The sequence below is a fragment of the Somniosus microcephalus genome, unplaced genomic scaffold (genome assembly GCF_052327205.1).
Source record: "Somniosus microcephalus isolate GS21.2 unplaced genomic scaffold, FLI_Smic_1.0 unresolved_chr1, whole genome shotgun sequence".
Lineage (NCBI taxonomy): Eukaryota > Metazoa > Chordata > Chondrichthyes > Squaliformes > Somniosidae > Somniosus > Somniosus microcephalus.
In genome coordinates, this window is record NW_028225179.1 from 30,872,420 (window position 1) to 30,886,852 (window position 14,433).

The 14,433-nt window shown below is 48.1% G+C and overlaps 1 long non-coding RNA gene across 1 annotated transcript in view; it reads right to left on the reverse strand.

Annotated features, from left to right (window-relative positions):
- Nucleotides 1-11,475, reverse strand: part of LOC147094561 (uncharacterized) — a 43,044-nt gene extending 31,569 nt beyond the window's left edge. Inside the window, exon 1 of the long non-coding RNA XR_015074747.1 lies at nucleotides 7,666-11,475. This is a non-coding gene — a long non-coding RNA (uncharacterized LOC147094561). The remainder of the gene's footprint in view (nucleotides 1-7,665) is intronic.
- Nucleotides 11,476-14,433: the final 2,958 nt, after the last annotated feature.

Sequence of the window (14,433 nt, forward strand, 5' to 3'; positions counted from 1 at the left end):
AGCGTGACGCAAAAGCTATCGGCCGTTCTGAGCCATCAGGGAATCTATGCGATAATACCGCTCCTACGCCGTAAGGGGATGCATCGCACGCCAGTCTGATTGGCAGTGATGGGTTGTAATGAGCCAGAACTTCCTTGGACGTGATTAAGTCTTTGCATTTATGGAAGGCACGTTTACAGTCTTCGCTCCATTTCCAAATTACTCCTGTTTGTAGCAGCTCATTAAGAGGGTGCAGAAGAGTTGATAAGTTCGGTAAAAATTTATGATAGTAATTTATTAATCCCAGGAACGACCTTAATTGTGAAACATTTTCAGGTGCTGGGGCTTTTATGACCGCTTCATTTTTTTCAGGGGACTTATGCAACCCTTCCTTATTAATTATGTGGCCACAATATGATATTTGATTCAGGAAAAATTCGCACTTGGGGCGATTTGCTCGTAGGCCCCGTTCTCTCAGCCTAGTGAGCACCTGCTCCAAATTGGCAAGGTGCTCGTTGTCGTTTTCTCCTGTTACAAGGATGTCGTCTAGGTAGCATTGAGTCCCCGGAATCACTTGGAGGACTTGCTCCATAGCTGTTTGCCAGATAGCTGGAGCTGATGCTACTCCGAAAACCAGTCGATTGTACTGGTACCGGCCTTTGTGTGTATTTATCGTGAGATACTTTTAGAGGCCTCTTCAACCCCCATCTGTAGATATGCCTGTGCCAAGTCAATTTTGGTGAAACGTTTCCCTCCGGATAGTGAGGCGAAAATATCTTCTATCCTCGGAAGTGGATACTGTACCATGTGAAGGACCGGGTTTACAGTCACCTTGAAGTCTCCACAGATGCGAATTTTTCTCTGTTCTTCAGATTTATCATTATTCAACGTTTTCTTCATGACCGGGACGATGGGTGTTGCCCACTCGCTCCAATCTATCTTGGATAATACGCTTGCCTTTTCCAAATTCTCCAGCTCTGCCTCGACTGCTGGACGAATTGCGTATGGCACCGGTCTTGCCTTAAAAAACTTGGGAATTGCCGCACCTTCCACTGTTATTGAGGCGGTGATGCCTTTCAAGGTTCCTAGTTTCTCTTGAAACACTTCCTTGGCATTGGCCAAGATGTCTTTTAATCATTCAGGTATGACGTCATCGTCATTTTTTTCCTTACTGGTCACCGTCAGTGCCTGAATGGAGTGCCAGTCTAAACGTATCTTCCTGATCCATTCACGTCCCAACAGCGGTGGACCACCATCTTGTAGAACGTATAAATACAACTTCTGTATTTCCTTGCCGTTGTATACAACAGGCACCCTTATTTTTCCTTTGGGGTATACTTTCTGCCCCGTATATGTTTTCAAGATAATGGATGTGTCTTTTAAATGTATATGCGGAAATAGCCGCTCGTAATCCCGTCGATTTATGACGGTCAGAGCTGATCCTGTATCTAGCTCCATTTTAACTGGGGACCCTGCTATCGTGAGGGTAACCCAAATGGTCTGGTAATCTTCTTTGGCAATTACATTATGTAATTTGAGACAGCTTAGTCTCTTGTTTCCGGAGTCGCTATAGCTCTTCTGGTCTTCGGAGCTACTGTCCGTCATCATTTGTACCTTTCTGTACTTTTCTTTATTGATTTTTTTTTCCTGTCCATGGATTATTTTTGTCCAGATCGGCATACCAGTGCAATGTGTCCAATCTTTCCGCATTGCCTGCATGTTTTGTCCTTGAACCAGCAGTCCCTCTGGTCATGGGTGGATCTGCTGCAGCGATAACATCTCTCGAAAACCTGTGTCATTTCATGGGTGCCGAATTCCTGTGTCTTTTGCTGTATCTCTGCAGATCCTCTTGCGGCTGCTTCAAATGATACAGCCATACTGAAAGCCTTGTCCAGTGTCAAATCTTTCTCAGAAAGCAGCCTTTCCTGTGTTCCTTCACTTAGGAGACCGCAGACGAATTTGTCTCGAAGATAATCTGCCAGTCCTGCCCCGAATTGGCAGTGCTTTGATAGCTTTCTTAATTCAGTCAGGTAATCAGCGTTACTTTCATTCTTGTGTTGATTCCTCTTGAAGAATTTGAATCATTCTGCTATCAGCAGCGGTGTTGGGTTTAAGTGCTCTTGTAGGGTATCAACAATTTCCTTAAAATTCTTGTCATTTGGGTTGGCTGGAGTGATTAAGTTTCGTAACAGCCAGTTTGTCTTTGCGCACATTAGATTTAGAGGTACTGACGCCTTTTTATCATTTTCTATTCCATTTGCGGTGCAATATACCTCCACTCTTTCCACATATGAGGTCCAATCCTCTATATCGTTATCAAAAGCATCAATATTGCCAGCCTTAGGCATCCTGGGAAAAAAATGGTGCTTTCCGTGCTTTTCTTTCTTTCCTGCAGAAAAGATATGGTGCTTCCCGTGCTTTCCCGCCACTGCTGCCGATGATAACGCTGTTTTCCGCGTTTTTTAAAAAAAAATTTTTTATTTACAGGTGGAGACTCGTTCCCGCCGGACTCTCTCTGCTAGGTCCGAACGCCGACCTGCTAGCAGCGCCGGCCATCTCCCGAGTGCTCCCCCCCCCGTCTGTTACTGTTTGCCTCCGCCTTCGTTGCTTGGCCTCGCTGCAGAACCAGCCGATGGAGCCCCAGGCCACCGCCAAGGAAGGATTATTGCAGGACCTGCCACCAGCTCGGCGAGCTGGTGAAACCACAGCATTTTTTTTTCCTTGCTTTCCTTCGATTCTGGACGTCTGAGGATTCAATGTCATAGAGTCATAGAGTTATACAGCACGGATAGAGGCCCTTCGGCCCATCGTGTCCGCGCCGGCCATCAAGCCCTGTCTAATCTAATCCCATATTCCAGCATTTGGTCCGTAGCCTTGTATGCTATGGCATTTCAAGTGCTCGTCCAAATGCTTCTTAAATGTTGTGAGGGTTCCAGCCTCCACAACCCTTTCAGGCAGTGAGTTCCAGACTCCAACCACCCTCTGGGTGAAAAAGTTTTTCTCAAATCTCCTCTAAACCTCCCGCCCTTTACCTTGAATCTATGCCCCCTAGTTACTGACCCTTCTACTAAGGGAAAAAGCTCCTTAGTATCCATCCTATCTATGCCCCTCATAATTTTGTACACCTCAATCATGTCCCCCCTCAGCCTCCTCTGCTCCAAGGAAAACAAACCCAATCTGCCCAGTCTCTCTTCATAGCTGAAGCGCTCCAGCCCTGGTAACATCCTGGTGAATCTCCTCTGCACCCTCTCCAAAGCTATCACATCCTTCCTGTAGTGTGGCAACCAGAAGTGCACACAGTATTCCAGCTGTGGCCTAACCAGTGTTTTATACAGCTCCATCATAACCTCCTTGCTCTTATATTCTATGCCTCGGCTAATGAAGGCAAGTACCCCATATGCCTTTTTTACCACCTTATCCACCTGTTCTGCCGCCTTCAGGGATCTGTGTACTTGCGCACCCAGATCCCTCTGACCCTGTGGCTTGCCTAGGGTCTTACCATTCATTGTGTATTCCCTTGCCTTGTTAGTCCCCCCAAAGTGCATCACCTCGCACTTTTCCGGGTTAAATTCCATTTGCCACTATTCCGCCCATCTGACCAACCCATCTATATCATCCTGCAGACTGAGACTACCCTCCTCGCTATTTACCACCCTACCAATTTTTGTATCATCCGCGAACTTACTGATCATACCTTTTACATTCATATCCAAGTAATTAATGTAGACCACAAACAGCAAGGAACCCAGCACCGATCCCTGTGGTACCCCACTGGCCACAGGCTTCCAGTCACAAAAACAACCTTCGACCATCACCCTCTGCCTTCTGCCACTAAGCCAGTTTTGTATCCAGTGTGCCAAGGCACCCTGGATTCCATGGGCTCTTACCTTCTTGACCAGTCTCCTGTGTGGCACTTTATCGAAGGCCTTACTGAAATCCATGTATACCACATCCAATGCGTTACCCTCATCCACACACCTAGTCACCCCCTCAAAAAATTCAATCAAATTAGTCAGACATGATCTTCCCTTGACAAAGCCATGTTGACTATCCCCGATTAATCCTTGCCTCTCCAAGTGGAGACTAATTTTGTCCCTCAGAATTTTTTCCAATAATTTTCCTACCACTGATGTTAGGCTCACTGGCCTGTAGTTCCCTGGTTTTTCCCTACTCCCCTTCTTGAATAATGGTTCCTCATTAGCGGTTCTCCAGTCCTCTGGCACATCCCCTGTGGCCAGAGAGGTTCTGAATATATGTGTTAGAGTCCCCGCAATCTCTTCCTTTGCCTCACACAGCAGCCTGGGATACATTTCGTCCGGGCCTGGGGATTTATCCATTTTTAGGCCTGCTAAAACCGCCAATACCTCCTCCCTCTCGATGTTAATATGTTCGAGCATATCACCGTCCCCCCGCCCTATTACTATGTCTACATCGTCCCTCTCCATAGTGAAAACAGATGCAAAATATTCATTTAGAACCCCTCCTTCATCTTCTGGCTCCACACACAGATTGCCACTTTTGTCCGTAATGGGCCCTATTTTTTCCCTAGTTATCCTCTTACCCTTAATATACTTATAAAACATCTTAGGATCTTCCTTTATTTTGCTCGCCTGTGTTATTTCATAGCCTCTCCTTGATCTCCTAATTTCTTTTTAAATATCCCCCTGCACTATTTGTACTCCTCTTGGGCTTCCACCGTCTTTAGCCTTTTGTATCTGCCAAAAGCCCTCCTTTTTTTTCTAATCCATTCTCGTATATCCCCTGACATCCAAGGTTCCCTGTGGTTTTTGGAACCACCCTTGACCTTTACGGGAACATGTTGCCATTGTATGATCTCAATCTCCCTTCTGAAAGCCTCCCATTGCTCCGACGTGGATTTTCCTACAAGTAGCTGATCCCAGTCCATTTTGGCCAGATCCTGCCTTATCCTATTAAAATCGGCCTTCCCCCAATTTAGAACATTTATTTCCGGCCCATCCCTGTCCTTTTCCATGACCACCCTAAATCTCACCATATTATGGTCACTGTCACCAAAGTGCTCACCTACTAGCACTTCTTCCACTTGGCCGGCCACATTCCCTAGAATTAGGTCCAGCAACGCCCCCTCTCTTGTAGGACCTTCTACATGCTGGCTCAAAAAGCTCTCCTGGATGCACTTTAAGAATTCTACACCCTCTGTGCCTTTCACACTCTGACTATCCCAGCTAATATTGGGGAAGTTGAAATTCCCCATTATTATTACCTATTATTTGCACATTTCTCTGAGATTTGCCTACATATCTGTTCCTCTATCTCCCCCTGACTGTTTGGAGGCCTATAGTACACTCCCAGCAAACTGCTTGCCCCCTTTTTGTTTTTAAGCTCCTCCCATATGGCCTCATTAGAGGAACCTGCTAATATGTCATCCCTCCTTACTGCAGTAATTGACTCCTTAATTAATATTGCGACACCCCCTCCTTTATACCTCCCCCCCTGTCTCGCCTGAAGATTCCGTACCCCAGAATATTGAGCTGCCAGTCTTGCCCCTCCCTCAACCATGTCTCCGTGATAGCAACAATATCATACTCCCATGTGTTTATCAACACCTTCAGCTCATCCACCTTATTTGCAAGACTTGAGGTGCTGCCGAATTGCAGGTAAGTCCGTTTCCAATTCATCGCCACTGTTGTGTCCGTGTGTTAATAGAGACACTGAAGGCAGGAGTTGGTTTCACAGGTGTTCACTGAACAAAGTCTGGAGGTGAACTAACTGATACAACACAACATACAGGCTTATATAGCCGGAGTGGCCATTACTGGCATTACAGTACACAGGGGGCTCTTAAAGGCACATACACTACACATCATACGCACCCAGGGCAGGTACACTATGGGTTAGATACAGAGTAAAGCTCCCTCTACAATCTCCGATGAAACACGCCCAGGGCAGGTATAGCATGGGGTAAATACAACGTAAAACTGCATCAACACTGTCCCATCAAGCACTCCCAGGGCAGATACAGCACGGGTTCGATACAGGGTAAAGCTCCCTCTACACTGTCCCATCAAACAGTCCCAGGGCAGATACAGCACGGGTTAGATACAGAGTAAATCTCCCCCTACACTGTCTGCATGATACACTCCCAGTGCAGGTACAGCACGGGTTAAGTAAAGAGTAAACCTCCCACTACACTGTCCCATCAAGCACTCACAGGGCAGGTATATCACGGGTTAGCTGCAGCGTAAAGAACCTCTGCACTGTCCCATCAAAAACTCCCACGACAGCTACAGCATGGGTTAGGTACAGAGTAAAGCTCCCTCTACACTGTCCCATCAAACACTGCCAGTGCAGGTACAGCACGGGTTAGATACAGAGTAAACCTCCCTCTACACTGTCCCATCAAACACTCCCAGGACAGGTACAGCACAGATTAGATACAGAATAAAGCTCCCTCTACACTGTCCCATCAAACACTCCCAGAGCAGGTACAGCACGAGGAATATACAGAGTAAAGCTCCCTCTACAATGTCCCATCAAACACTCCCAGGGCAGCTACAGCACGGTTTAGATACAGAGAAAAGCTCCCTCTACACTGACTCATCAAACACTCCCAGGGCAGGTACAGCACGGGTTAGATACAGAGTAAAGCTCCTTCTACACTGTCCCATCAAACACTCCCAGGGCAGCTACAACACGGGTTAGTTACAGAGTAAAGCTCCCTCTACACTGTCCCATCAAACACTCCCAGGGCAGGTACAGCATGGGTTAGATACAGAGTAAAGCTCGCTCTACACTCTCCCATCAAACACTCCCAGGGCAGGTATAGCACGGGTTAGATACAGAGTAATGCTCACTCTACACTGTCCCATCAAACACTCCCAGGGCGGGTACAGCACGGGTTAGATAGAGAGTAAAGCTCCCTCTACTCTCTCCCATCAAACACTCCCAGGGCAGCTACAACACGGGTTAGTTACAGAGTAAAGCTCCCTCTACACTGTCCCATCAAACAATCCCAGGGCAGGTACAGCACGGGTTAGATACAGAGTAAAGCTCCCTCTACACTGTCCCATCAAACACTCCCAGGGCAGGTACAGCACGGGTTAGTTACAAAGTAAAGCTCCCTCTACACTGTCCCATCAAACACTCCCAGGGCAGGTACAGCATGGGTTAGATACAGAGTAAAGCTCGCTCTACCCTCTCCTATCAAACACTCCCAGGGCAGGTACAGCACGGGTTAGTTACAAAGTAAAGCTCCCTCTACACTGTCCCATCAAACACTCCCAGGGCAAGTACAGCATGGGTTAGATACAGAGTAAAGCTCGCTCTACACTCTCCCATCAAACACTCCCAGGGCAGGTACAGCACGGGTTAGATACAGAGTAATGCTCACTCTACACTGTCCCATCAAACACTCCCAGGGCGGGTACAGCACGGGTTAGATAGAGAGTAAAGCTCCCTCTACTCTGTCCCATCAAACACTCCCATGGCAGGTACAGCTCGGGTTAGTTACAGAGTAAAGCTCCCTCTACACTGTCCCATCAAACACTCCCAGGGCAGGTACAGCACGGGTTAGATACAGAGTAAAGCTCCCTCTACACTGTCCCATCAAACACTCACAGGGCAGGTACAGCACGGGTTAGATACCGAGTAAAGCTGCCTCTACACTGTCCCGTCAAACACTCCCAGATTAGTTAAAATATGAAGTACCTGCTTGTCGATGTATTTTTGAAACCCCTTCAGCTTCTCCTCCTTCAGTCTTTCATTCCTGAAGCTGTTTGCCAGCTGTAAAGAAACGTTATTCAGTAGCTGGAAACGGAACAAATGTAGTGTCTCTCAATCCGCCCTCTCTCAGGGGAATATCTGTGCACTGACTGGTGTCTCTCAGTCCCCTCTCTCCCAGGGAGATATCTGTGCACTGACTGCTGTCTCTCAGTACCCCTCTCTCAGGAAGATATCTGTACACTGACTGCTGTCTCTCAATACCCTCTCTCTGAGGGAGATATCTGTACACTGACTGGTGTATCTCAGTCCCCTCTCCCTCGGGGTGTTTTCTGTACACCTACTGGTGTCTCTCAGTCCCCTCTCCCTCAACCAGATATATGTACACAGACTGGTGTCTCTCAGTCCCTCTCTCCCAGGGAGATATCTGTACACAGACTGGTGTCTCTCAGTCCCTCTCTCTCAGGGAGATATCTGTACACTGACTGGTGTCTCTCAATACCCTCTCTCTGATGGAGATATCTGTACACTGACTGGTGTCTCTCAATCCCCCCTCTCTCAGGGAGATATCTGCACACTGACTGGTGTCTCTCAGTCTCTCTCTCTCAGGGAGATATCTGTACACTGACTGGTGTCTCCCAATCCCCTCTCTCTGATGGAGATATCTGTACACTGACTGGTGTCTCTCAGTCCCCTCTCTCTCAGGGAGATATCTGTACACTGACTGGTGTCTCTCAATACCCTCTCTCTGATGGAGATATCTGTACACTGACTGGTGTCTCTCAGTCCCTCTCTCTCAGGGAGATATCTGTACACTGACTGGTGTCTCTCAATACCCTCTCTCTGATGGAGATATCTGTACACTGACTGGTGTCTCTCAATCCCCCCTCTCTCAGGGAGATATCTGTACACTGATTGGTGTCTCTCAGTCCCTCTCTCTCAGGGAGATATCTGTACACTGACTGGTGTCTCCCAATCCCCTCTCTCTCAGGGAGGTATCTGTACACTGAATGCTGTCTCTCAGTCCCTCTCTCTCAGGGACATAACTGAACATTTACTGGTGACTCTCAGTCCCATCCCCTCAGGCAGATATCTGTACACTGACAGTTGTCTCTCAATGCCCCCTCTGTCAGGGAGATATCTGTACACTGACTGGTGTCTCTCAGTCCCTCTCTCTCAGGGAGATACCTGTACACTGACTGGTGTCTCTCAGTGTCCCTCTCTCAGGAAGATATCTGTACACTGACTGCTGTCTCTCAATACCCTCTCTCTGAGGGAGATATCTGTACACTGACTGGTGTCTCTCAGTCACTCTCTCTCAGGGAGATATCTGTACACTGACTGGTGTCTCTCAGTCCCTCTCTCTCAGGGAGATATCTGTACACTGACTGGTGTCTCTCAGTCCCCTCTACCTCAGGGAGACAACGTTAAACTTACTGGCGTCTCTCAGTCCCTCGCTCACAGGGATTTATCTATTGACTGACTGATGTCTCATAGTCCCCTCTGTCTCAGGGAGATAGCTTTAGACTGACTGGTGTCACTCAGTCCCCTCTCTCTCAGGGAAATATCTGTACACTGACAGATGTCTCTCAGTCACCACTGTCTCAGGGAGATATCTGTACACTGACTGATGTCTTTCAGTCCACTCTGTCTCAGCAAGATATCTGCACACTGAATGGTGTCCCTCAGTCCCATCTCTCAGGGAGATTTCTCTACACTGACTGGAGTCCCTCAGTCCCCTCTCTCAGGGAGATATCTGCACTCAGACTGGTGTCTCTCAGTATTCTCTCTCTCTCTCAGCGAGATGTCTGAACACTGACTGGTGACTCTCAGTCCCCTCTCCCTCAGAGAGTTATCTGTACACTGACTGGTGCCTAAGGAGGGATGATATATTTGCAGGTTCCTCTAATGAGGCCATATGGGTGGAGCATAAAAACAAAAAGTGGGCAAGCACTTTGCTGGGAGCATACTATAGGCCCCCAAACAGTCAGGGGGAGATAGAGGAACAGATATGTTGGCAAATCTCAGGGAAATGTGCAAATAATAGGGTAATAGTCATGGGGGATTTCAACTTCCCCAATATAAACTGGGATACTCAGAGTGTGAAAGGCTTAGAGGATGCAAAATTCTTAAAGTGCATCCAGGAGAACTTTTTGAACCAGCATGTCGAAAGTCCTACAAGAGAGGGGGCGGTACTGGACCTAATTCTAGGGAATGTGGCCGGCCAAGTGGAAGAAGTGCTAGTCGGTGAGCACTTTGGTGACAGTGACCATAATACGGTGAGATTTAAGGTGGTCATGGAAAAGGACAGGGATGGTCCAGAAATAAAGGTTCTAAATTGGGGGAAGGCCGATTTTAATAGGATAAGACAGGATCTGGCCAAAGTGGACTGGGATCAGCTACTTGTAGGAAAATCTGCATCGGAGCAATGGGAGTCTTTCAGAAGGGAGATTGAGATCATACAATGGCAACATGTTCCCGTAAAGGTCAAGAGTGGTTCCAAAAACCACAGGGAACCGTGGATGTCAGGGGATATACGAGACGGGATTAGGAAAAAAAGGAGAGCTTTTGGCAGATACAAAAGGCTAAAGACGGAGGAAGCCCTAGAGGAGTGCAAAAAGTGCAGGGGGACACTTGAAAAAGAAATTAGGAGATCAAGGTGGGGCCATGAAATAACATTGGCGAGCAAAATAAAGGATAATCCTAAGATGTTTCATAAGTATATTAAGGGTAAGAGGATAACTAGGGAAAAGATAGGGCCCATTAGAGACAAAAGTGGCAATCTCTGTGTGGAGCCGGAAGATGTAGGGGGGGTTCTAAATGAATATTTTGCATCTGTGTTCACTATGGAGAGGGACGATGCAGGCATAGAAATGGGGCAGGGGGACTGTAATCTACTCGAACATATTAACATCGAGAGGGAGGAGGTATTGGCGGTTTTAGCAGGCTTAAAAATGGATAAATCCCCAGGCCCGGACGAAATGTATCCCAGGCTGCTGTGTGGGGCAAAGGTGGAGATTGCGGGGGCTCTTACACAAATATTCAGAACCTCTCTGGCCACAGGGGATGTGCCAGAGGACTGGAAAACCGCTAATGTAGTGCCATTATTCAAGAAGGGGAGTAGGGGAAAACCGGGGAACTACAGGCCAGTGAGCCTAACATCAGTGGTAGGAAAATTAATGGAAAAAATTCTGAGGGACAAAATTAGTCTCCACTTGGAGAGGCAAGGATTAATCAGGGATAGTCAACATGGCTTTGTCAAGGGAAGATCATGTCTGACTAATTTGATTGAATTTTTTGAGGGAGTGACTAGATGTGTGGATGAGGGTAACGCAGTGGATGTGGTATACATGGATTTCAGTAAGGCCTTCGATAAGGTCCCGCGCAGGAGACTGATCAAGAAGGTAAGAGCCCATGGAATCCAGGGTGCCTTGGCACATTGGATACAAAACTGGCTTAGTGGCAGAAGGCAGAGGGTGATGGTCGAAGGTTGTTTCTGTGACTGGAAGCCTGTGGCCAGTGGGGTACCACAGGGATCGGTGCTGGGTCCCTTGCTGTTTGTGGTCTACATTAACGACTTGGATGTGAATGTAAAAGGTATGATTAGTAAGTTCGCAGGTGATACAAAAATTGGTAGGGTGGTAAATAGCGAGGAGGGTAGCCTCAGTCTGCAGGACGATATAGATGGGTTGGTCAGATGGGTGGAACAATGGCAAATGGAATTTAACCCTGAAAAGTGTGAGGTGATGCACTTTGGAGGGACTAACAAGGCAAGGGAATACACAATGAATGGTAAGACCCTAGGCAAGATGGAGGGTCAGAGGGATCTGGGTGTGCAGGTACACAGATCCCTGAAGGCGGCGGAACAGGTGGATAAGGTGGTAAAAAAGGCATATGGGATACTTGCCTTCATTAGCTGAGGCATAGAATATAAGAGCAAGGAGGTTATGATGGAGCTGTATATAACACTGGTTAGGCCACAGCTGGAATACTGTGTGCAGTTCTGGTTGCCACACTACAGGAAGGATGTAATCGCTTTGGAGAGAGTACAGAGGAGATTCACCAGGATGTTACCAGGGCTGGAGCGCTTCAGCTATGGGGAGAGTCTGGTCAGGTTGGGTTTGTTTTCCTTGGAGCAGAGGAGGCTGAGGGGGGACATGATTGAGGTGTACAAAATTATGAGGGGCATAGATAGGATGGATACGAAGGAGCGTTTTCCCTTAGTAGAGGGGTCTATAACAAGGGGGCATAGATTCAAGGTTAAGGGTGGGAGGTTTAGAGGGGATATGAGAAAGAACCTTTTCACCCAGAGGGTGGTTGGAGTCTGGAACTCACTGCCTGAAAGGCTTGTGGAGGCAGGAACCATCACAACATTCAAGAAGCATTTGGATGAGCATTTGAAATGTCATAGCATACAAGGCTACGGACCAAATGCTGGAATATGGGATTAGATCAGGCAGGGCTTGAAGGTCGGTGCGGACACGATGTGCCGAAGGGCCCCTATCCGTGCTGTATAACTCTATGACTCTATCAGTTCCTCTCTCTCTCAGGGGTATATCTGTACACTGACTGGTGTCCCTCACTCCCCTCTGTCGGAGAGATATCTGTACACTGACTGGTGTCTCTCAGTCCCTCTCTCAGGGAGATATCTGTACACTGACTGGTGTCTCTCAGTCCCTCTCTTTCAGGGAGATATCTGTACATTGACTGGTGTCTCTCAGTCCCCTCTCTCTCAGGGAGATATCTGTACACTGACTGGTGTCTCTCAGTCCCTCTCTCTCAGGGAGATATCTGTACACTGACTGGTGTCTCTCAGTCCCTCTCTCTCTCCGGGTGATATCTGTACACTGACTGGTGTCTCTCAGTCCCTCTCTCTCAGGGAGATATCTGTACACTGACTGGTGTCTCTCAGTCCCTCTCTCTCAGGGAGATGTCTGTACACTGACTGGTGTCTCTCAGTCCCCTCTCTCTCAGGGAGATATCTGTACACTGACTGGTGTCTCTCAGTCCCTCTCTCTCAGGGAGATATCTGTACACTGACTGGTGTTTCTCAGTCCCTCTCTCTCTCCGGGTGCTATCTGTACACTGACTGGTGTCCCTCAGTCCCCTCTCTCAGGGAGATACCTGTACACCGAGTGGTGTCTCTCTGTCTCCTCTCTCTCAGGGAGATATCTGTACACTGACTTGTGTCCTTCAGTCTCCCTGCTCTCAGGGAGATATTTGTACATTGACCCGTTTCTCTCAGTCCCTCTCCCTCAGGGAGGTATCTGTACACTGACTTCTGACTCTCAGCCCCTCTCTTTCAGCGAGATACCTGTAGACTGACTGGTGTCTCTCAGTCCCTCTCTCTCAGGGAGTTATCTGTACACTTAATGGTGTCTATCAGTCGCCTCACTCTCAGGGAGATATCTGTACACTGACTGGTATCTCTTAGTCTCCTCTCTCACAGGGAGATATCTATACACTGACTGGTGTCTCTCAGTCCCCTCTCTCTCAGGGAGATATCTGTACCCTGACTGGTGTCTATCAGTCACCTCACTCTCAGGGAGATATCTGTACACTGACTGGTATCTCTTAGTCTCCTCTCCCTCAGCGAGCTATCTGTACACTGATTGGAGCGTCTCATTCCACTCTCTCAGCCAGGGATATCTCAGTACACTGACTTGTGACTCTCAGTCCACACTCCCACTCAGGGAGATATCTGTACACTGACTGGTGTCTCTCAGTCTCCTCTCTCTCACAATGTGATATCTGTGCACTGACTGGTGTGCCTCAGTCCCTCTCTCTCAGGGAGATATCTGTACACTGACTGGTGTCTCTCAGTCACCTCTTCCTCAGGGAGATATCTGTACACTGACTGGTGTCTCTCATTCCCTCTCTCTTAGGAGGATATCTGTAAACTGACTGGTGTCTCCCAGTCCCTCTCTCTCAGGGAAATATCTCTGCATTGACTGGTGTCTCTCGGTCGTTCTCTCTCAGGGTGATATCTGTACACTCACTGGTGTCTCTCAGTCCCTCTCCCTCAGGGATATATATGTACACTGACTGGTGTCTCTCAATCCCCTCTCCCTCAGGGATGTATCTGCACACTGACTGTTGTCTCGCAGTCCACTCTCTCACTCAGGGAGATATCTGTACACTGACTGGTGTCTTTCAGTCCCCTCTCTCTCAGGGAGATATCTGTACACTGACTGATGTCGCTCCGTCCCTCTCTCTCAGGGAGATATCTGTACACAGACTGGTGTCTCTTAGTCCCACTGTCTCAGGGACAGGTCTGTATACTGAATGGTGTCTCTCAGTCCCTCTGTCAGGGAGATAGCTGTACACAGACTGTTGTCTCTCAGTCCCTCTCCCTGAGGGAGATATCTGTACACTGACTGGTCTCTTATCAGTCCCCTCTCTCTCAGGGAGTTGTCTGTACACTGACGGATGTCTCTCAGTCCCCTCTCCCTCAGCGAGATATATGTACACAGACTGGTGTCTCTCAGTTTCCTCTCTCTCACAATGTGACATCTGTACACTAACTGGTGTCCCTCATTGCCCCCTCTATCAGGGAGATACCTGTGCACTGACTGGTGTCCCTCAGACCCCTCTCTCTCAGGGCTCTTTCTGTCCACTTACTGGTGTCTCTCAAACCCACTCTCCCAGGGCGATATCTGCACACTGACTGGTATCTCTCAGTCCCCTCTCTCTCAGGGAGATACCTGTACACTGACAGGAGTCTCTCAGTCCCTCTCCCTCAGGGAAATATCTGTA